A 24,755-nucleotide genomic window follows, 5' to 3' on the forward strand; every position below is an offset into this window, starting at 1 on the left:
TCAGTTTGTTGCCAAGTTTTATTTGATTTTATTTCAGCTTTATTTGAAATCACAAAAACTATTTTAATAGTTTTAGTTAACAAGAACAACACTGGTTTAAAATACTTGGCTCAGGAAATTTAATTGTGTTCTCATTTAAAATGTTAATTCAAGTATTGGCGTTGTCTTTGATGTTTCTTCTCAGATTCTTTTGGAGAAATACAAATTAAACACATATTAAATAATTAACACTATAAAAGCATTGCCCTGTAGCATTAAGGTGAACATGAAACAGCATTCGCTATTTTCGTTCCCCTTTTTAAGTCCGTTATAATATTTCCATTTGAAACAGGATATTTAATGAGAAAAAAATGTTTGTCAAGACATCAGTGACTTCAGTGTTAAACAGAAGATCAGGGGCTGTATTCACAAAACATCTTAAGGATAAAAGTAGTTCCTAACTTGCCGATTTAGGAGAAACTCTTAAAAATAATTGATATTTTAGTGCTAAAACTAGCTCCTAAATCAGTTAGAAGTAGTCAAGAGGAATCCTAAATCACTAAGACCAAATCACAAACAATCCTGATGACTGTTGCGGACATTTCTCCCCTTTCTAACTTCCATCACGCTTCCTGTCTACTCACTGTCCTATCATAATAAAAAGACAAAAATGCCAAACACATTTATTTATTAAATAAGTCAATAAATAACTAAAAAAGGAAATAATGTCAAGTCACCTTTATTTATATAGCGCTTTTTACAATGCTGATTTTTTCAAAATAATAGTGTAAAAATAATTCAACAGAATGATTCGGCTGTACAGCCACTCTGGAGAAAGCGGTGATGTCATCCAGCTCATTTCAGTTATCATATAGTGTCAATGCGGGTGGATCAGTAATATAGTCGAATATTTAGTGTCCCAAACTGAGCAAGCCAAAAGGCGACTTTGGAGAGATGCCAATGGAGAGAAAAAAACCTTGGGAGAAACCAGGCTCAGTCGGGGTGCCAGTTCTCTGGCCAGAGGAGGTAATCTGATTACCTGTGGCAGTTGTTTCACAAGTTCACACTTACAAATGATCGGACAGAGTATAATAAGCCTATTTGGGGTGCTGTCCGACAGGTTCGAGGGCTACGAGCTCAGAATTTAGCCCAAACCCAGAGTTCTTCCCCGAATCTCCGGCTGGGCCGAGAGTGAGGAGTCGGGGTGGCGGAGGAATGCAGAAAGCTGTCGAGGTAGGTTAGTCGACGCTGTATACTGTATATACTCAAGCTGATTAGATCATGCTCCTCCCGAACTTTGTTTATAAAACATAATTTGTCTCTTGAATTCTGCAATCTCTCGAAATGCAGACATGTAAGAGGCTGACAATTAGCTGAACATATACTTGTTAAATCAGTGACACTTAGCCTACTTTTTAAAATCTTTTTTTGAAGATGGTAAACATTTTATTTAAAAATCTTTATTTGAATATGGTAAACTTTTTATTTTAAAATCATTATTTGAATATGGCAACATTGTTATTTTAAAACCTTTATTTGAATATGATAAAATGGTACCCTGAAAATGTCATATCATGATTATAGTAACCCAAATGATTACAATATTATCATGGTTTTGTTCAAATGAGATGAAAGTGTTCAAAAAGAACAGATGGACACACTTAAAACATTTCAACAAGTTTTACAACACTGTAAAAAATATCACATGCTATCTGCTTAAAAAAATTATGGTAACAATATTACACGTATTATATTTGAGTAGATTTTAAGGTTGGGTTTTTTTAGTGAAATTTACCAAAATAAATTAAGTAAAAATTCCTAAATTATTTAGTCTATGGCACATTATGAATTTAATATTATTAGTGGAAAGTGCTTTTTTAATTTAAGTTGACTCTAAAAAATAGGTTATAAATTATATTAAATGGAAATGACCTGTTTATACATAGACTGTTTACTGCTAGCACAAGCAGAAACAAACTTGTTATTGCACTAGCATCAGAAAAGTTATTTCTCATTGAACAAAGAAACATACTTCATAATAATAATAATACTTGTAGGTATTTACATCACAACCTTACCATAAGCTCTACTCTTCTGCACAATGGTAACGGTCAAAACTTCAACATAACAGAAACTCTTTCAAATGTCAAACATAACCAAACATTAAATATTTACAGATGTTTCCCTTCACTCAAAAACACATAAAATAACACTTAATTTCAATATTAACTCTCTATTTCCAGCCATATGCAAAGCATGTTGGGAACTAACAATGGTGTCTCTAAATAAAACTGCACAATTGAGCTAATTCTCTTAAAATAAATAAGTAACCTTATTTTCCTTAATTTTATCAGCTTAATCGGTTCTTCGATTGAAGCCTCAAAATTGCTTACATTTCCTTAAAGGTCCCATGGCATGGCATTTTTCTATTATTTTATAGTGTTTCCTGAGGTGTACTTATATTGTTAGTATGATTTTTACATCATAAAATGTCATAATTTAGAAATAAAAGGCATTTTTTCTATACTGCTGTTTGCCCTGTGGCTGATTGCCCTGCTTCAAGAGGCGTGTCTGCTGTGAGACTTCAGGAAAAACGCCCACTGTTGTGATTGGCTGACATCTTTGCATTTTAAATGAGCGGAGGGGGCGTGGTTTAACGAGGCACGAGCAGGCACGAGTCTGCCAGAGACAGATGGACCTGTGTTCACTTCACATCAGTTCTCTCAGCATGTCTCAGTTCAGGGTGAACTGTTGTAGTTACTAGAATATACTTCAGGTTATTAGTTTATTTCTAGTCAGAGGGGCTGTCACTCATGTCAGAAAGTTAGTAAATTATGGATCAGCGCTGACTCGAGACGCGAACCGTTTAGAACGATTCAGTCCGATTTGGTGAACTGGTTCGGTTCACTAAAAAGAACCGATTCAAAAGAATGATTCGTTCGCGAACAGGACATCACGGAGACGGAGCGATTGCTAACAAAGTTATTTATAGTAACTACTGAGTTATGAGAGCGTTGTCTGTCAGCGCGAGTTTATTGTGTTTGTATCTGAGAGTTCTGAATAAACACGAGTCCCAGTCACACCGAGTCCTCTTCATCATTATTCTACCAACTTTGTAACACATGCAATGTACCATTACAGCGAGATGAACGAGTTAGTAAGTTTGATTAAAGCAGTATTTCTAGATATGTTCCAATCATATGAATAGCGTCAGTGATGCGCATTGAGTAACTTACACAGCGCAAACAAAGACACAACAGCAGTAATCGAATGTAATCCAGTTTATTGTGGGGAAAGCTGGCTAGCCTAGCCCAGATACCCTCACGCTTACCCCCCTTCTGCTTAATCTCACACCGCGTTTGGTGCCTCCGCTGTGGGCCAGATGCAGTACTGGGGGTCGGGGATGTTGAAGGCCGAGCTTCGGCGTGTGTGAGGTTTATCTCTAAAGATGTTACTGCTGATGTTAAACAGAAAAGACTGTATGCACATTTTAGAACAGATAGACGCGACGAGGACGTACAAAACACTGACTCACAAGATAGAAAACACGAAAACACCGTTCTGTCGGGAGAGAGAGAAGCCGCAGCGTGTGCACGAATAATAAATAATTAGCTACACATCAGAAATCAATGATCACAGATCAGAAGGAACTGAAGAAAGACTTCTGTTTTCATTTGTACATCCAAACACTGAGAAACTGCCAGTTCACTCGTTCACAAGTAACGTTAATGATCTCGAGTGTTTGCATGGGTGTGGCAGATTCTCTGGGCGGGGGAAAGGGAGGAAACCGTTCCTGCTTGGACGTCAAACCAGGAGGCTTCAGGATTGGCTAGTCTGGCCTGTCATTTTCTCAAAGGCAGAGAGAGACAGCCAGAACTCGGGTTTACACCGATCAACATTTCTATCCACTTGGGGACAATATTCAGGCTAGGGGAACTCATATTAATGTGGAAATACCTCATAAAATGAAAATTTCATGCCATGGGACCTTTAAAAAAATTAGGAAAATGTATCTCTTGGTTTTAATAGGGAAATGTTCTCAATATTTTCTATACAACACTGAACCACAGTTTTCTTAAGAAAATATACAGACTATTTTTAATTATCACCTTAATTTTTTTGGGTGAAAATTACAAGACACATGATTAATTTTTTACAGTGAACAAATAAAACAAGCAGCTCTATTCACTTTAAGCAATATTCTATTCTGTAGGATTTCCTTCTTTAAAATGACCGATCTATAGCTAAGCATTAAAACAGACGCACTCTCTCATTTCATTCAAATGCAACTTGCGTCTCTGTTTTTGATTGTATTGAAAATGAAATCAGAGGGCTTTACTATTAATACTACTATAATTATTACTATAACTTCTTCTGATCATCTTGTCTGGACAATTGTTTTGTACACTGTACAAAATGGATTTATAAAAAAGCAAGATTTAAAACATTAATCTCAAATCAATATGTCCCCGTAATTATTTATGTGGTAAAGAAAATCTGTGTAATAAGTGTACAATGAATATACATTATTATCCCTTAAATGTCACCCTAGTCTTGTCTGAACTTGTTAGTTCGTCTTTGGCTCAAGCTTCACGTTATTATTTCCCAGACGTAGTTTTAGTACTGAGGTCAAAGTCCACTTGGCTTGCGTTCGCAGATTTGAAGTGTTTCCTCCTATTACAGCCTCTGCTTTCTGCCATTTCTTTGAGTTTTCAAAATCGTGATAATCAAACGCGGTTTAAATGATAATTCAATTTCAAACGATATTACTAACCGTCAGTACATTTTATCGTGGTTTATCCTAAAACCGGTAATCGTTCCATCCCTATTCTACAATATTTTTATAATTAAATCACTAACAGAGACTCCTCCCCTATCAGCCAATCACTATGGCCATAGTTAGTAAGCATGATGACCTCATCCATAGCAACAACGAGGTCAACCCCGCCCTTACTCTTAGCTTAAGACTTGTCTCTATTCTTTAGTAAAAGTTGGTCTCAGCAGCTTTGTGAATAGGATTTAAGAGAAAACTCTTAGCTAAGAACTTAGGAGAACTCTTAGTGGTAAGATAAAATGTTTTGTGAATACGGCCCCAGATCATTTGCTCTTGGAAGAGTTTGATAAGAATTGATAGATTTCATATCGAAATTGCTTTGATTGCAGGCTGCGATGTCTTGACAAATCGGAGCACTGATTTGAGATCTCTTCTGAAAGCTCAGCAGAAAAATCTTAAAAGCATGATAAAAGCATTTGCACTCCATTTAATCACGCTTAGAAACAACTGAGATGTCATGAAAGATCTCATTTGTGTTCTTCGTGTTTCATCCAATCTCCCAGGTAACAATTACAGTATATTTTCATGAGACTTTCATCAAATTTAATTAAAGAACAGTTAACATGAATCTGCCGAGAGAAAGGTGATATGACACCGTGACAGATGTTATCCTCACCTCGTCTTTATTCTGTGCTTAAAGTGTTATTGTGAACTGTTATGATTATAAATGTTGTCACTAAAATGAGCACGAACTCAAATTATTTTTAATTATCCTTACTTTTCTTTTTCACTGTTAAAGAATCAATCATATAATTTAGAAAAAAAGTTGCAATTCAAAAACTCAGTTTTATTAACTTTAAATACTCTCTTTCTCTCTCTCTCTCTCTTTTTTTTTTTTTAGCAGTGTCAGTATTAATCAGGAACATATGTTCTGTGTTGGCTGCCTTCCACTCATTAGCAGCACCAGGGATATTAAAAGGAAGTAAATAAATGCTAAAAGATTAAAAATGAAAGGCAGGCACTCAAACCCATGATAGATATCGCTATAGTAACGCAGCGAGTTCCATATGCTACTGACAGGAGGCAGGAGCGGGGAAGATCGAGTCAAATGGTTTATTCCGACCCATGGTCCTCGGCGCTCGGCTGATTTCAGACTGTGAGGGACGGCATGTGAAGTGTGTAAATGGTGTTTCTCCTGCTCTGATGTGTGAGTGAGTGATGTAGCTGTTCCTGTTTTATAGACGCCTGTCACCTTCCTCCATTTCAGCTTTTATAAACTGTGCGCCGGCCCTTCGGAAAAGGTCAGCTTTTTATTTCCAGAGACAAACGGCGGTGGGAGGGAAGAGGTGGCTCGAAGCGTTACAATAGAAGCTGGAAATTGCGCCGGCTTACCTTGGGAGCTCGGTGCACCATCTGGATGTTTCGCTTAAGATCGCATTATCTTCCCGCTCTGACAACCTTCTCTCTTGGCTGAAAGAGGAAGTGGACGACTGACGGTCGCCCCGCAAAGTTGTCTGCGCGAACTTCCACGCTCGAATGGATCCCCCCCAACCCCCCCACCTCATTCTCTTCCGAGTCCTGCTTTACTCTTGACATTTGTAGATGCCAGATTGGGCTGTAATATACTGTTGCATCTATCGCCCGCCAGCATATGCCGAAATACCACCTGATATCTCTGTAAACAGAAATCATATTATTCTTTATTGTGTGCTCAGTGGGAAAGATTGTAAGGGGGCTTTTCTTTGGGGAGAAAAGATAAAGAAGTTCTTAATGTCAATATGAATGAACAGGCGCTACGCAGCTATCACCCGCCTTAAACACAGGGGATTTCTCTTTTTTTAATATCCTGTGTTTTTTTTCTTCTTTTCTCCCAACGGTGGCCCCCCTATTGCAACATTACCGCCGCATGCTATTGATAGAATTTGAGATGCTCAGAGGATTGTCTTCGAATATGAGAATCTTCACGCTTCTGGGTCTCCTCGTTTGTGCTCGGCATCGCTAATTAGCTCGGTAGCATGCTAGACCGGTGGAGAACTGCCTAACAAAGCTCTGTGACTGTTAATTAGGATTAATGAACTGTACAGCATCTGAAAACGTGTTGTTTTCTTGCTACTCGCTTGAAAAAAAGAGGGCGAAGGATGTTGTCTTCCGCACGACCCGTTGGCCCTACATCCATTTTTCTGTTTCTTTTTTTTTTTTTGTGTGTGAATGCATCACACCAATTACAGGACCATTAGATATGTGATTGATACATTTGGCCTGTTTCGGATTAATTATGGGATGAGAGAACGATTCGTAGGCTACCTCCGAGATCCAAAGGCAACTGAGCCCAATTAGCTTTTTGACTGGTCAAGTCTGGTTAAATCACACCTGTAATTGGAGCTAACCTGATTAATGGCAAAGGTGCCAGTTTTCCGCCAATCAGCACACCAAGAGGGTGCTAGTTTTAGCCGTTGGCTGGTAAACTCGTGCACTAGTTTGTGAGTTTCACGTGAGGAGAATAATGGAATGATTGCTGTTGACCCGCCAGACTTCCGCCCACCACAGAAACTCTGCAACTTTATCTTACGAAACTTTCTCTGCACATCAGTCTATTCTTGAACATGCCTTCTCACCTCAGCGTAGGAGGATCTAGTGGGCAAATCTGAATGAAGTAAATATGAAGACGCATTAAGACGCATTCTCAACTTTTTAACCGCAGTTAAAACAAAAGACATCGCACAGGGAAGCCGGCCCGTTTTGTGCGCACACACAAACACGCGCCCGCACACATTTACTGTACGTCTCAGATCGAGCTTTTTTAATTTAATGAGAAATGTTGGATGGAGCTCCATGGTAACGCAGATGAAGTGAGATGTGTCCCATCACTCCACCGCACACCGTGCTCACTTTCTCTCTCGGCGTCTACTGAATGGCTTCTCTGCTAATTAGCGACCACGGTTTAATCAACTGCAGCATTTTTATCAAGAAGAGAAAGGTTAAAGGTCACGAACCACAGGCGCGCACTCACAATACACACGTCCACACCCTCTTACGGTTTGAGTGTTTAATAGGTAGCGCTGGTAATGTGTAACTCTGTAAATGAGTGTTTCGTGTGCTAAAGGGCTACAGGTCTCAGGGTGGGATAATGAGATATTCTGTCGGTTTTGTTCTCATCAAGCTTGTATCTCACAGCTTAGACTCAGTCTGCTATAAAATGGACTTGATTTGTATTTATTTACATGCAGTATTTGTTTCTTTTCTGAAGTGGATCTGCCATTTATGATTGATTGTAAGGAGAAACATGTTTAGTTGGGTTGGTGTGAAATATACAATGTTCCACTTTATATTAGGTGGCCTTAAAGGTGCTGTATGTATGTTTTTGACTGTAATAAAGCATAAAAATACCATCATATGTTTGCTGATATTTAGGAAACATGCTGAGTTGACATTACAGGGTTTTTCCTGCATTGAAAATTTTTTGCCGGCCCCCAAAACAATTTTTTGTCCCGCCAAAGCCTGATTTGATGAGTTATTGTGATTTGTGAATGATGTAGAATAGATGCTGCGCTTGTGACTGAGTGACAGAGAGAATGATCAGAGCTCCTCCCCCGCGCGCGCACTCTGGGTCTTCAAAATAATCACTGTGTTAGCTCTTTCTCATATTTCACATATTAATACAAATCAAAAGGTCGGAAGACTGAAACCATAGCCTGAATGCCAGCCGAACTTAGCCCCGCCCTCAACATTTTTACTCGGGCAGTTCGGTCTGGACTTTCTCCGTAGAGAAGTAATTATGCCCGAACAGAAACTGTTCGGACCAATGAAATTGTCAGGGCGGGCTTTAGACGATGACGGACAGATGATAAACAGTAACGTAATCATCCACGTCACCAAAGAGCGCTTGGGTTCAATTTGTTCTAATCCTAAACAGAGAACTTGTTTGTATATGCGTTCACCTTTACTATTTCTCTCAGAAATGATGATCGTGTTGGTAAGTACTCTGTGTATCCTTAAATTCTTTTTTTACAACACGTAAAAACAACACGATGTGTTTACGCTCATCTTTTTCTTCTAACGTAACTTATTCCAGCGTGCGTGCAGACAGGGTTGCCAAGTTTTTACAACAAAACCACCCAATTGCTAACGTTCCTCAAAACTAGCCAAAAACAAGCCCAATAGCTTTCCAGGGGGGTTCTCCGGGGGAAAAAAGGCATTTGGGGGTAAAATATGTGTTATTTTGGCAGGGATGGCAGCTAAAATCGCATTCCTGGGTCTGTATATCACATAATTGGGGTCGCTTCAACCCGCAGACATGGCAACACAGTGCAGTTGAGTTCTGTTGACATTTTACAAATAACATTATGCGTCGCTCCGTTGCTCTGATTGGTTGTAGGTCTATCCAATTGAGGTCTTTCCTGGTTCGGTTGAAACACGCCCCATAATCACAGCCCAACTGAGCAGTATCAGACTCATATTCTGACTAGAATTGAGTATGACGACGTCAGGCTACTGAAACCATGTTGCACGTGGCACATTCGGACAATTTTTTCCTAGAATTACCGCTGGGTGTGAATTGCGCTCAAAAAACGTTGACTCTTCTCTGACCAGCTGACATAAAGCATACTTTCAATAAACGGGAAACAAATTATATTCCGTTATAAAGTGTTTTCTGTGTGTTGACATCTTTCGCGATGTTCTAACAGACGGGATTCGCACACAGCACGTCTGCTAATGTCCGATTCGTGACCTAATGACTCTTTTGAACCGAATCATTTTAACGACTGGTTAGAACAACTGAACTGTCCAACACTGAACTAATGAATCAGTGTATCATTTACTCAGAACGCATCTGAAATGAGAACACAAGTGTGCTTACCCAATTTAGCAAGAGTGGATAGTATGAATTATTTTTAATTATCAACAGTATTTCAGCTTATTTCTGTTGACAATGTGTAGTAAAATAAATAGCCTACAATCATTTAGACTGGAGTGAGGTGAAACCAGAACAAAGTTGTTATTAGCTAGCTGATCATTTTAATTAAATTGCATATGGCAGAAAATTTGGCTATTTGTTCATTTTTAATGCTACTTTTTAATATTGATATGATTATATACCAAAACAATTATCTGTAAATGGTGTAAAAAATGAGGAACAAAAGAAACAAACATCGATGTAAGAGATCATGCATAATATGAGATGTCAAAATAAGATGATCAAAATGACTAGCATTTTTTAAATGTATTGTCAGTATTGCGCTCGCAGATCACGTGGGTAGGGTGTGTGTATGTGTCAACCACCACCGAACCCTGCATTAGCCTGGCTCCGCCCTCCTACGTATTTCCGCTCAATTTTCCTTCAGTACGTCGTCTGGGCTTGCGGTATATTCGCTGGTTTTCTCCGGCCAAATTTTAACCGGTCCAATCAATGAACAGAGGGAGTGGCTGAGAACGATGACGTTGATGTTGTGCGCTAGTTTGACTTGTAGTTCAGTAATGGCGGCGGAGAAAGATGCGAGCGAAGCCATTCGATTCGTTGTGGCAACGCTGCCGAATATCCGGAAGTTAAAGCCGGAGCAAGAGGAATCTTTGCTGAGTTTTGTTGGTGGCCATGATGTTGGGGCCCTCCTCCCCACAGGGTTTGGGAAAAGTTTCCAGCTCGCTCCGTTAATGGTGAAGGAGATGCTAAGCCGATAGTTGTTGTCGTCTCCCCTCATACGTCACGACCAAACGTTAGCGATTGGTTATGGCAGATCCAGACTGGCTCTTGGCAGATCCAATAGTTTTAAACTTCAACAGAGTACCCGCTTTCAAGGAAGTTGACGCTTGTCAATGGAGAGGGACCAGGCAAAGTTCACATATTATTTTACTTTGAATTCTGTGTTCGGTGTGGAATGTCTGTTTTTGTTTTGGTCTGTGCGATAACGCATGTTGCCAGTTTACCCAATAGTATTTCGATACGCCAGGTTGCCAGGTGGCGGAAGACCATTGTTGCCATGGAAGCCAGCAAACAAACTAGGTCAGAGATCGCAGATTCGACCAGACCTAAAAAGCCTCGGAATCCATCTAAAATCTACATGAACGGAAGCACGTTAAAATGCGGATAACTCAACTCATCAACTTACAGTGTGTGAGTCTCCTTGCCTTCCATTGTCAATTGCGCTCGTTCCTGTTGCGTGTCGTCGAACTGGCAACCCGTGTAAGCGAAGAGTCTGAGGAGGAGGGGGTGGGGCAAGCAATATTTTGAATTTGGATTGCAGTACCCATTTCAACCACTAGCTGTAATTCCTGCATACAGCACCTTTAACTACTATGTACTTGCATCAAAAAATATGTACAATGTACTTAGTGTGTTCATATTGTATTGCAAAACACTTTTTCTGCTACTGAGGTGGGATACGGGTACGGTTAGGGACAGGTGTGGGGGTATGGGTAAGTTTAATGGTAGGGTTAGGTGTAAGGGAAGTGTCAACTGTGTAATTATAAATGTAACTACAGAAATTAATTACAGGTGTAATTACATGCAGGTAATTTTTTTATGTAAGTACAATGTAAAAACATGTATATGCAATAAGTGCATTGATTCATTTAAATGTTAGTAAATAGTAGTTAAGGCCACCTAATATAAAATGGGTCCATAAACAAAACAAATTGTGTATTTGAAAAGTTAACAGTTTTACATGTTTACACAGCAATCCATTTTATTGTAATTTTATGTATCGCCAGTATAAAACAAATCCATTTTTAGTGTATATATATATATACATATATATATATATATATATATATGGGTGTGTGTGTGTGCACGTGCATATACAGTTTATGTGTATATATACAGTATATATATATATATATATATATATATATATATATATATATATATATATATATATATATATATATATATATATATATACATATATATATATATTTTATATATAAACAAAAAATCTTATTGTATTTATATATACATAATAATTATACTCAGTACACACACATATTTTTGTGCATAGGATCCATTTGATTTCACATATCTTTAAACTAGAATTTCGTCATATTTTGAAACCACTATTGAAGAGCAAATTATTTGAAAAACCCATTAAACCCAGAAAGGTTCATATGAATGTGTTAAATGAAGAAAAAAGAAACATGTCTATTAATTTTCCTGCACTAGTACCAAGGAGAACTGTTTCAGTTCCTTTAGAGTGCTCGCTGTAGCTGGAGATTGGCACAACCCAGCATGTACTGTATTCAGGCTCATTTCCATTTCACACCAGCAGGAGAGAATTCTGGGATGGGGGCCCCTTGAGAGTATTTGGAAGTGACACAGCCATTTCTGCACTTCCAGCTCTGTGACAGAGTTAAAGCGGAGAGATGGATAGCCTCCCGTAGCTGCATGCTGGCCTGCTGTGAAGAGAGAGAGAGAGCGGGAGAGAGCGGGAGAGAGAGGGAGAGAGAGGGAGAGAGAGGGGGAGAGAGGCTAGTACAACTCTATTGAGGGTCTATGCACACACACACACACACACACACACACACATTTAACAAACCTAATTAATGGTGTTTGATTAGGCTGATACCGATGGTCATATAATGCAGATATATGTCATCATATAATGTAACTTGGCAAATAAGTTGTAGACAAATTTGGTGTTTTTTTTTTTTCTTCAAATATTTGAAAACAGTGCATGTATACTGTTACTCGGTAGCATTGCAGATTTCTTTTTCCAATTAATCCAGATAAACTCAAAATGATCAAATATGGGCTTATACTGTGCATTGAGCTATCACCATATCATCACATATGATTTTTCATCAAAAAATTAGATTTTTTTTTTTTTCTTTCAATAATTGTAAAATGAGTGCTGGGCAATCGATTAATCGCATCCAAAATAAAAGTTTGTGTTTACATAATATATGTGTGTGTACTGCGTATAATTATTATGTATATATAAATACACACACATGCATGTATATATTTAAGAAAAATTTTATATTTATATATAAATTATTTATATTTATATATAAGATAAATTATATATATATATATATATATATATATATATATATATATATATATATATATATATATATATATATATATATATATATATATATATATATATATATATATATATATATATATATATATATATATATATATATATGATAAATATATATACAGTATATACATGCAAATATTTGTATATACATAATAATTATGAACAGTACACACACACATATTATGTAAACACAAACTTTTATTTTGGATGCGATTAATTGCCCAGCACTAATTTAAATAAAATAATATATTAAAATTTAAAACCGAAAAATTGCACAGTCACTAGGTAGAAAGACAAATGTCTTTTAACTCTTTCCCCACCATTGATGGAATTTTCTGTTATTTATGACAACGCTTCTCTGCCATTGACGGAATTTACCAGAAATCCATTTTTTCACTGTTAAACAATAGGGGGCGCTATGACACATATTCTCAAAAGCCTCATTCAGACTGTCAGTCCAAATCCGATTTTTGTGCATATCCGATTGAAATCTGAGCAGATCTAGCAAGTCTGGACGGCAAAAAATCACATGAAATCCGATTTTTACAAATCCGTTTCGAGCTACATTCATATGTAGTTTGAAATCCTATTCAAATCGCATTTCTGGAAATCCGTTTCAGTCTGACCGCTCTGATCGTATTTTGCGTTATGAGACCTTCTCACGCCACGTAACACGTAAGCGGCAGACGTTGTTATAGAAAACATGCTGAAAGACTATGGGCCCTATCTTGCACCCAGCGCAATTGACTTTGTACACCGACGCATGTGTCATTCCTATTTTGCACCCTCGCAAAGCGCGCTTTTCCCTCCACAGAAGCACGTCGCTAAACTAGTGAATGAACTTGCGCTACCTGGGCGGTTCAGCGCAAAAAAGGAGGCGTGTTCCGGCGCAAACAATCCCTGGTGCTATTTTGCTGTTCCATTAAACAATTGCGCCACTGACCAGAAAAAACCTAGTGTAAAGTCAGTGGCGCGTTGCGCGTTGTTCATTATGCTATTTTAAGGGCGCATGCTTGACCATAATGTATAGCGTGCACAACGCGCATACACTTTGCTCATGTAATCTACACAGATGCAACAGTTATTTTTGCAAATCATAAATTGTTACACTAAAAAATATTAACACATGAGATGACGGAAATCATTGTGGTGTGCCACGAAGATGTGAAAAAATAGGCATAAATCTAGCTTACAAATTATTCAGGCTAATTGTAGTCTAATAATTAAGGAGACCTGTTTGCCCAATAGTGGCAACTTCTGGCAAGACATATATGTATATAAGGGCATCTAACAAATTGGTTTGTCCGTCAAGAACCAGGAAAAAAAATCGGTGAGGGTGGACGCAGCGATGTCCTCTGCTGGCGTCAGGTCCTGAGTAGAGGCAGATCCACCTCCCGTTACACGGCGTGCCCGATTGATGCTGGCAAGCTTGGACTTTCCCCGTCTTCTGATGTCATTGTAGCGCTTGCGGCACTGGTGCGACGTCCTGGGGATGCCAGCTGATGAAACAATTGTGGCTATTTCCTCCCACGCCTGTTTAACCGACGCTATTTTGGGTGGGTTTCTCCCATCCCCATACAACACAACTTCTCTGTCTTTCACTGCTCTTACAAGAACATCAGTCTCCTCGGCTGTGAACCGCTCCTGGCGTGCGCCTGGTAAATACGCCATAATAATAGCAATCCATAATGGAACTTGCGCACCTGCTTTTACAGGGAATGTTGGATGACGCTCTGATTGGTTTATTCACGTTACGCCCAAACCACACCTATGAATAATGAAGCTACTTCAGACCAACCCATTTTAGATTTGCGCCGGGCGCAAGAGCCATTTATCCCGCCGGGAAAATAGCAACAGCGCCGAGACCCGCCCACAAAGTTACTTGCGCTTCGCGCTTTGACACTTGCGTTTCAGATCGTTAAAATAGGGCCCTATAACGGAGACATGCTTTGAAACCGGTTCGAACCGGCGGACCCGGGTTCGACTTCCGCTTGGAGCGGGGCGGTTCGAACAGGAGGGGTTTCACTACCAACTCAGATATTCCGGAAAATGAAAGAGCTGCATCGACACACAAATCGGATCTGAACAGTTGCGATACACAGTGTGGACAGTAAATCAGATTCCAATCGGATTTACATAAAAATCGGATTTGGACTGACAGTGTGAACGAGGCTAAAGAGTACAGAATCTCTGGAGGAAAACACAGGCGAAGAAGCAGCAGAAACAAGCGATAGAAGCATTGCTTACGCACATGTAAACTAACACAATCATCAACATTAAACGGCACATAGATCAAAACTGCCTAACGGGCATCCAACAATGTTCTGGCAACGTTCAGGAAATGTAAAAAATCTAGTTCAGGCTTCATAATATCTGCTTTCTTTTAGGCATGACGCTATTTAATCATGTTCTTTTTAACTATTGTTTTGCTAAAGTGGCTGTTGATGAGAGGTTTTTGACCGAGAACTACCTCATGATTGCTTTGTAAAATGTATCATTATTGTCCTCACACCCCGTGTTTAATCACAGATCGTTGACGAGGCTTCTCTCGTTCTCCCCTGAGGGAAAACATCCCGAAGAAGCTTTTGTAATGCAGAGGAGCCGTCTGCGGCGAAGGAGGACAGACCGTCCCCATCTCGCACATACCTCCCGCTTAACTAACATGTGTCTTTCGACGTACCTGTCTCATCAGCCGTGATTACGCTGTGCCTCTGTGCAGTTGGCGCGCATTAGGGGAGGGGATGAGAAAATAAACAACTAAGGTGCTTTTCGACTCTGGAATCAGCATTGGAAAAGTGGGTCTGTCAAAGCAGTCACTACGATCTGAGAGGTGTTGACTAATTGCCTGCTAATTACACAGTAAATTGTCTAATTAAGCTGATGGTTAATTAGGGTAAGCTTGCACAGCAAGTCTTGTGGAAGTCGTTCTCTCTCTTTCTCTCCCTTTTTTTTATCAACAGAAAGCGAATGAGAGAGTGTGTGGCATGCCCGGGAACCTGGCTGTATAATTGGCGCGCTGGCAGTGACTGGCGGTTAACATGACACGGAAAGGCGATAGAAGTAAAGACTGACAGAATCAGGGTTTGCGGCAAACGGCGCCACTTGTCATTTGTGCAGGGGCCCGGGCTGCGGCCCCCCTCGGTGTTAGCCAGCGATGCTGTGACAGCCTCAGTGTTGGAGGCCAAAATCGGAGAGATCTGGGGTATTTTTCTACCTGGATATAAACAAACTTTAAAGTTATATCTTTATTGCACGGGTACTGCAATATCTATCTATCTATCTATCTATCTATCTATCTATCTATCTATCTATCTATCTATCTATCTATCTATCTATCTATCTATCTATATCTATCTATCTATCTATCTATCTATCTATCTATCTATCTATCTATCTATCTATCTATCTATCTATCTATCTATCTATCTCTATCTATCTATCTATCTCTATCTATCTATCTATCTATCTAGTCCGTCCGTCCGTCCGTCCGTCCGTCCGTCCGTCCCTCTATCTATCTATCTATCTATCTATCTATCTATCTATCTATCTATCTATCTATCTATCTATCTATCTATCTATCTATCTATCTATCTATCTATCTATCTATCTATCTATCTATCGTTCTATCTATCGTTCTATCTATCTATCTATCTATCTATCGTTCTATCTATCTATCTATCTATCGTTCTATCTATCGTTCTATCTATCGTTCTATCTATCTATCGTTCTATCTATCGTTCTATCTATCGTTCTATCTATCGTTCTTTCTGTTTGTCTATATATCATTCTATCTATTGTTCTTTCTGTTTATCTGTCTGTCTATCTGTCTGTCTATCTGTCTGTCTATCTATCTATCTATCTATCTATCTATCTATCTATCTATCTATCTATCTATCTATCTATCTATCTATCTATCTATCTATCTATCTATCTATCTATCTATCTATCTATCTATCTATCTATCTATCTATCTATCTATCTATCTATCTATCTAATGTTCTATCATTCTATCTATAGTTTTTCATTCTATCTATCGTTCTATCTATCGTTTTATCTATCTGTCGTTCTATTGTTTTTTCAGTTTGTCTATCTATCGTTGTATCTATCGTTCTTTCTGTTTGTCTATCTATCTATCTTTCTTTTTTCATTCTTTCTGTTTGTCTATGTACCGTTCTATCTATCGTTCTATCTATTGTTCTTTCTGATTGTCTATATATCATTCTATCTATCGTTCTTTCTGTTTGTCTGTTATTCTATCTCTCTCTCTCTCTCTCTCTCTCTCTCTCTCTCTCTCTCTCTCTCTCTCTCTCTCTATCTATCTATCTATCTATACTTTTTTTGTTCTATCTATCGTTCTATCTATTTGTTTTATCTATCTGTTGATCTATTGTTCTTTCTGTTTGTCTATCTATCTATTGTTCTATCTATCATTCTTTCTGTTTATCAATATACCGTTCTATCTATCGTTCTATCTATTGTTCTTTTTGTTTGTCTATCTATCTATCTATCTATCTATCTATCTATCTATCTATCTATCTATCTATCTATCTATCTATCTATCTATCTATCTATCTATCTATCTATCTATCTATCTATCTATCTATCTATCTATCTATCTATCTATCGTTCTATCGTTCTATCGTTCTATCGTTCTATCTATCTATCGTTCTATCATTCTACCTATCGTTCTTTCTGTTTGTCTATATATCGTTCTATCTATCTATCATTATTTCTGTTTATCTATATATCATTCTATCTATCTTTCTTTCTGTTTGTCTGTCATTTTTTCTATCCATCTATCCCTCCACGATCTATCTATCTATTGTTCTATCTATCGTTTTATCTATCATTATATCCATCCATCTTTCTATTGTTTGTTCGTTCCATCCATCCATCCATCCATGCACTCAACTGAAAATTAAATATACCCGGGCCTTAAATTTCCATTGACAAAGTATAATTTAGAGAAAGTTAAGCACTAAGGGCTGGTTTCATAGACAGTGCTTAGATTAAGCCAGGATCAGGACATTTAAGTAGAATTTCTAAACATGCCTTAGAAAACAATGGCAGTGACATATTTTGAGATATGCCAGTGTGAAGTGTTTTCAGTTAAAACAGCTCAAACATGCATTTTAGTCTGGGACTCAGCTCAAGTCTTGTCTGTGAAACGGGGTAGATGTGCCAAGAGAATGTTTTTTCTCAGAACCCTATGAACAAGTGTAAATCGAGGATCATGTCGCATGTAAACTGCGCCGTCTCGTCGCTGGCATTTTGTTTGGGGTTATCTTGATAAGAGCCGCCTGAAACGGAGAGACGTGATACACGACAAGACGATTCCCTCAATCTGTCCTGTCATCTAATCAATACAGACGGAGATAGAAACACAGTCACTGTTCAATCACTGCTTTTTCAAGTCAGCCAAGACGCAGTGAATACAGCCGGCAGATCAATTCAGGGAAATGTCAAAGGTGAAATCCACAACTTTCAGAAAAAGACTGCACCGCTTCCGTAACCTCGGCGTAACTGCCATATCTATAGAATGAATGGACAAAGAATCACATTTATCACTTCCTCCGTGAGAGGAAGTCATAGACCAATGCATTCTCTTTAGAAAAAGAAAAAAAGAGACCCAGAAGGGCACAAAACAATAAAAAGCTGTAAACAATCATGTTTTGCACTGTACGTGCATCTTTTGTGTTCCTTCAGTTTAATTTGAATAAATTACGCACCACGGATTGGTGCAGGAGTCAAGTGCAAGTAGTTTACTACTTGGTTTGTGTGAAAAAGCAAAACACAATAGAACAATAGCTAGACAGAACTGACATGTAGAACAACAGTCACAGTCCAGTGATTTGTGTTTATTTAACAAGCAAATTAGCTGAGGTGCCGATCGGGGGCTTCATCGCGTGTATAAAAAAAGGAAAAGTCCAATCGCCCGGGCTCATTAGCTTCAGCTACATGTTTACATTTATAAATACACCCGTTTAATTGGGAGATCAAAGCGCCTCTCACTACCTTTTGCATGGCTGAAAGGGCAAATAAGTTGTGCCTCACAGATCTCTTTAGTCTACTAATTTGATCAAACTCATCATGTCTTTGGACGCTTTACTCCCCATAAAGCATGACACCGGGGTGGATGAGTGTTGCTTCTTGTTTTTTCATATTTCCGTCAGTGACAGCTGATGATCAATGAGCCGACCGCTCTGGTTTCTGGTCTATTTGAAGAGCAGCCTACTAAATCTTTATGTCAGCGATTTTAACTGCTTCATATACTTTTATTAAGCATGCTGGATGTGTTTGTTGGGTTGTGCGTTGATAATGTTGAGTTGTTTCATCAAGTGCTCAGAATAGACGTCAGACGATGCGCCTCTAAAAGCGTCTGTCAGAGATGTAGCCTCCTCGATTTAGGATTGGTTTTTGCTACTTTTAATATGACAATAAAGATTGAAATTGTTGTAATAAGCGGATAAATGGCATCAGAAAATTTGGGCACAACATGCTGAACAACATGGGAAATTTTATGTCGTATTTGACTTTTTTGCTTTAAAGCTTTTGTCTTTAGCTCTGTTCTCTGTTGACTTTGGAGAGTTTACTGAAGGATTTAATACATGTTTTTCATAAGCATTTTTATATTGTTGCTCAAAGCGTTTTATTGAAAAGATGTACGCTGAATAACCTCGAACATAAGGGTTTATATAGGATTTATTGAACTAGGAAAATTCATTTTCAATTCATGGTTGCTTAAACCATATATTTGTTTCCCATGTTTAAGATCAGTTTTTTTTGTTCTTAAATGAAATAAATAAATTATAACAATACAATAAATTATATTATTTTTCATTTAATTCATATTTAGTGTTTCAGTTTTTTTATACAATTAATTTAATATTTTTATAATTATGACTAAATCGCATAGTATTATGTTATATATTATATTATATGCATTATATTTATCATATTTGAGTGCTGTCAAATCGATTAATTGCGATTAATCGCATCCAAAATAAAAGTTTGTGTTTACATAATGTGTGTGTACGTTGTATAATTATTATGTATATATAAAAACACACATTCATGTATATATTTAAGAAATAGTTGCATGTATATACTGTTTATATATATATATATATATATATATATATATATATATATATATATATATTTATATATATATATATATATATATATATATATATATAATATATATATATATATATATGTATATGTATATACTGTTTATATATGTATGTATGTATGTATGTATGGTATGTATGTATGTATGTTATATTTTTCTTAAATATTTTTAAGAAAAATATACGTACATGTGTCTTTATTTATATATACATAATAATTCTACACAGTACACACACATATGTATACAAACTTTTATTTTAGATGCGATTAATCGCGATTAATCAATTTGACATCACTTTATATTATACTATACAGGGCTGTTGAACACTTGAATCTGATTGGTTGACAAACATTTTAAGGTGTGTGGTTATTTTCAGGGAAACGCACAGCTAAAGTAGTTTCAGGCAGGTCTTGACTGCATTACAGTTCCATATCACCCAATATACAATATATGTAAACACAAATTTTTTTTTGGATGTGATTAATCGCGATTTATTATTTGACATCAGTACTTGAAATACATTATCTGAACAATGTTTTGAGGTGTGGTAACCGCAGTATAAGCAGAATATTTGACTCCGGGCCATTGAATTATTGAAAAAGGTGGTTAAGAAAATGATTGTGGTGGTAAAGCAATATTACACCTCGGGTGTGCATTATTTTTCAAATAATTACACATCTCCTCTTCAATTATATTATATTATATATTAATACAATTAATATATAATAATATTTTTCATTTAATTCATATTCAGTAATTAATTATTTTTAATCTCAAGGGTAATGCAAGTTAATGATGTTGGTCATAAAAGTTCTGTTGGCAGAAAAGGTTGGAAACCTCTCCCATAGGTTATAATCCTAATGCTATAGACATTTAAGATAATGAATCAAAGCCAATGCCTAGACCCTCAATCCAATAACAATTACGTCCAAGTGAATGTTTATCCCTATCGCTAAGGGTGACAAATATATTGCGTGGTCTAATTTCAGACTTGTTTGTTGGCCTGCGTTCATTCAGCGTTCAAGGAGGGAACCCACGGGCCAGTGCTTGTGACTTCCCTTTTGCACCTAGAAAAGTAATTGGTGAATAGAACTAATGACCAAGCTGACAGACAATATCCCTGTTCATTTATCAAACACGGTTAATATCCTCCGTTCAGACTTTAATTTATTAAGTCTCTTTCAGGCAAACTGATCTCGTGCACTTCTCTGGATTGCAATCATGTTGAGCAGCGGCCTACGAAACGTTTCTCGGATAGCTTTTAAATTTTGCATATGTCTGTTTTTTCCTTTGAAATATATTGTGTCCAAAAGCATGCACTATGTAGTCGGTGGTTTATTGACTGCATGAGATTCAAATCAATTTTTTACAAAACCAACATTCATTTTCCATGATTCAGTGAATGTCATGCTTGCCTCTATTCCAGAATTGTTCCTCTGTCTTATTTTAAGCAGCATGAGGCCTTGAAACTTAAAGAGCTTTTTTTTTCTTTTTTCTTTTTTACCGAAGCTGAATTCTATTCACACGAGTTAGTGGAATGAAAGGCAGTTGTGTCGTATTGTCCCTCCGAGTCCTTTCACTAAAGGGAAGAAAGTTGTCACATGGTTTATCAAGGTTCTGCAAGTACAGATGTGTCTCTGGAACGTTGTCATGGATTCAAGGTTGCTTAGATTTTGAGTGACAGCCATAGAGAGAAGATTACAGCAGTCGCAGAGGTCTTTGTCCGAAATCTCAGCAGACATTAATGCATGTATGCTCAACACATGCATAAACGCTGACTGAACATGTATGTACGCAAATTCAAAAAAGGCTGAGGTAGCTGAATGCTACTGAATTTTGTGCTTTTGTCTCTGTTAGAATCTAAAATCCTATACTTCTGTGCAGTGAAAGGGCGACCAGTTGACGTTTAAAGGGATCGTTCGGGTTTAAATGAAATGTACTCGCCGTCATTTCACTTGAACATTTGAATGATGTTATTGTTTCCATAGAACACTAGTAGCTTGTTAGCACAATGTCCAGGCTGCTCTTCTACATACAATGAAAGCGGATGGGGACTAGAGCTGTTATGTCCCCAAAAAGACAAGAAAGTCCCATAAAAGTTGTCCATATGACAATTTTTCAAGATTTCTAATATGTTAGCTTTGTGTGCAGAAAATTACAGCATTTACACTAGTTTAGGGTTAAAACAAGAAAAAAAGTAGTCTCTTATGCTCACAGAGGCTGCATTTATTTGATATAAAATACAGTAAAAATTGTTATATTGTGAAATATTATTACTATTTAAAATAAGTGTTTTCTATTAAATGTATTATTTATTATATAAAATGTAATTTATTCCTGTAATGGCAAAGCCGAATTTTCAGCATCATTACTCCAGTCTTCAGTGTCACATGATCCTTCAGAAATCATTCTAAAATACAGATTTTGGTGTTCAGGAAAGACTTTTTATTGTTATCAGTGTTGAAAACAGTTTTTCAGTGTCTGTGTGTATAACATCATAAATGTTCTGACAATATGAGGGGAAGTAGATGATTTTTATTGTGGGTGAACTGTCCTTTTAAAGGGCAGTAAATGTGGGAAACATACAGTAAATGTAACAAAATTTCAGTAAAATATCAAAAAAACACTAGGCCAGTGTTATATATTTTGTTCGGTTGAGTACTTACAATATCCCAAATGTTTCCAACTATATGTAAATCGTGAGAAAATTGCTATTTTAACCTATTTTAAACAAGTGATAAAAGCATTGCTTATGCACATTGTAGTCTTTTAAAAAAAGCTTTTTTTTTGTTCAAAATGTTTTATGAAACATGCCCACCATAAGTATTGATGAAAAAGAATGCATGAAGCTAGAATAAAACTAAAATGTTTTTTGTTTGTTGATTTGTTTAAAAGCAGAGGCTCTGTTATTTCTTTAGATATATTGCATATTCAGATAATCATACAACAAAATATTCTGGGGGCCATGAAAGGTGAAAATTATCAAAAATGTTAGCGGTGGCTGGCAACTCAAAAAAACAGGGAATGGGTTAAGATGGTCTAACAGCCCATGTTCTTCACATTTACAGCTACAACACATTTTGAGAGGATAGTTCACCCAAAAATAAACAATTCTGTCATCATTTACCCATCCTCATGTCGTTCCAAACCTGCATTCCATTCTTTCTTTTGTCGAACACAAACAAACATATTATGAAAGATGCCCCAGTGTTTTTTTTTCTTCATACAATGAATTTCACTGTTGTATGGACCCCATTGTCTTTCCAAATATATTCTTTTGTGTTCCACAGAAGAAAGAAAGTCATACAGGTCTGCAACAACATGAACAAGACGGCTTACACACTTATTTTCTCTCTTTCTCTTCTACTTTTCTCTCTTTTTTGTGGTGCATTGGCCTGGGTACACAGGAGAAGTGGTTTGATTTTTCTGTCATGGCTGTTTATAATGATTAATGCCCCGACTTGGGGCCACTCAGTGTAATTATGGCTCTTCAAGATTTTATTATTTTATTTGTCTGCTCTCCATCCTGCAGTGACTCCAAGGACCCCACAGAAATCAGATACAGAACCAGAGCAAATGTCATCCACAAAAGCATGCACCTTTTCAGTTTTAATAGATATTTTCTTTTGGGTAGCGACGGGAGGGCTTATGAGAATCGTTTTACTTCCCCTGTAGAATCACTTTTTTCGTGAATTGCATTTACTCATTATGTTTTAAAACATCTATACATTATATAAGTAACACCGAACAGGATTAACATTATGACCACTGACAGGTGAACTGAATAACACTGATTATCTCTTCATCACGGCACCTGTTATTGGGTGGAATATATTAGGCAGCAAGTCAACATTTTGTCCTCAAAGTTGATGTGTTAGAAGCAGGAAAAATGGGCAAGCGTAAGGATTTGAGCGAGTTTGACAAGGGCCAAATTGTGATGGCTAGACGACTGGGTCAGAGCATCTCCAAAACTCTCCCGGTCTGCAGTGGTCAGTATCTATCAAAAGTGGTCCAAGGAAGGAACAGTGGTGAACCGGCGACAGGGTCATGGCTCATTGATGCTCGTGGGGAGCGAAGGCTAGCCCGTGTGGGTCTGATCAAACAGACGAGCTACTGAAGCTCGATATTAGTCATAATGTTATGCCTGATCAGTGTAGCATGCACATCCGTAGTCATTTTGCAGTGTTGATCTTCATTGTTATTCCTTATGTTTGTGTGAGTGTGGTACTTGCATACTATAGTTATACAAATGCAGTGAGAGGAGACTAATCTCACAGATCAATTCTGGTGATGCAGGCTGTCTGGAAAGCAGGTACGATCCATGCAGAATGCTGAGCGTTCACCCAGATGAGTCTATAACGCATTTAACAAGCAAGACTCATGTTGTAATTTGCATTAGAGTAAGGCTCTGTCTTTTGTTTCATAGAAAGGCTGACACAAGTATTAAATGTGTTTTTTTATGTTACAGAAATACGCTTAAAGGGACAGTTCACCCAAAAATGAATATTCTGTCATCATTTACTCACCCTCGAGTTGTTACAAACCTGTAGAGTTTTTTCTTCTGTTGAACACTATTTTGAAGAATATAGGTAATCAAACAGCGGATTGGCTCCACTGACTTCCATAGTATGGGAAACAAAATATGGAAGTCAATAGGCCAACCAACTGTTCTTCTTTTTGGTTCAGCAGAAGAAAGAAATTCATACATGTTTGGGTGAACTTGAGGGTGAGTAAATGATGACAGTGTTTTTATTTTTGGGTGAACGGTCCCTTAATAATCTAGCTCCCATTAACTCAAAGATTTTCCCTCTTTTTGTTCAGTTTAATT

The 24,755-nt window shown here is 37.5% G+C and overlaps 1 protein-coding gene across 2 annotated transcripts in view; it reads left to right on the forward strand.

Annotated features, from left to right (window-relative positions):
• The window catches only part of dpyda (dihydropyrimidine dehydrogenase a), a 307,704-nt gene that overhangs the window by 153,470 nt on the left and 129,479 nt on the right, over positions 1–24,755 (forward strand). The gene's annotated exons all lie outside the window — the stretch shown is intronic.

The sequence above is a fragment of the Gobio gobio genome (assembly GCF_949357685.1).
Source record: "Gobio gobio genome assembly, chromosome: 23".
Classification (NCBI taxonomy): domain Eukaryota; kingdom Metazoa; phylum Chordata; class Actinopteri; order Cypriniformes; family Gobionidae; genus Gobio; species Gobio gobio.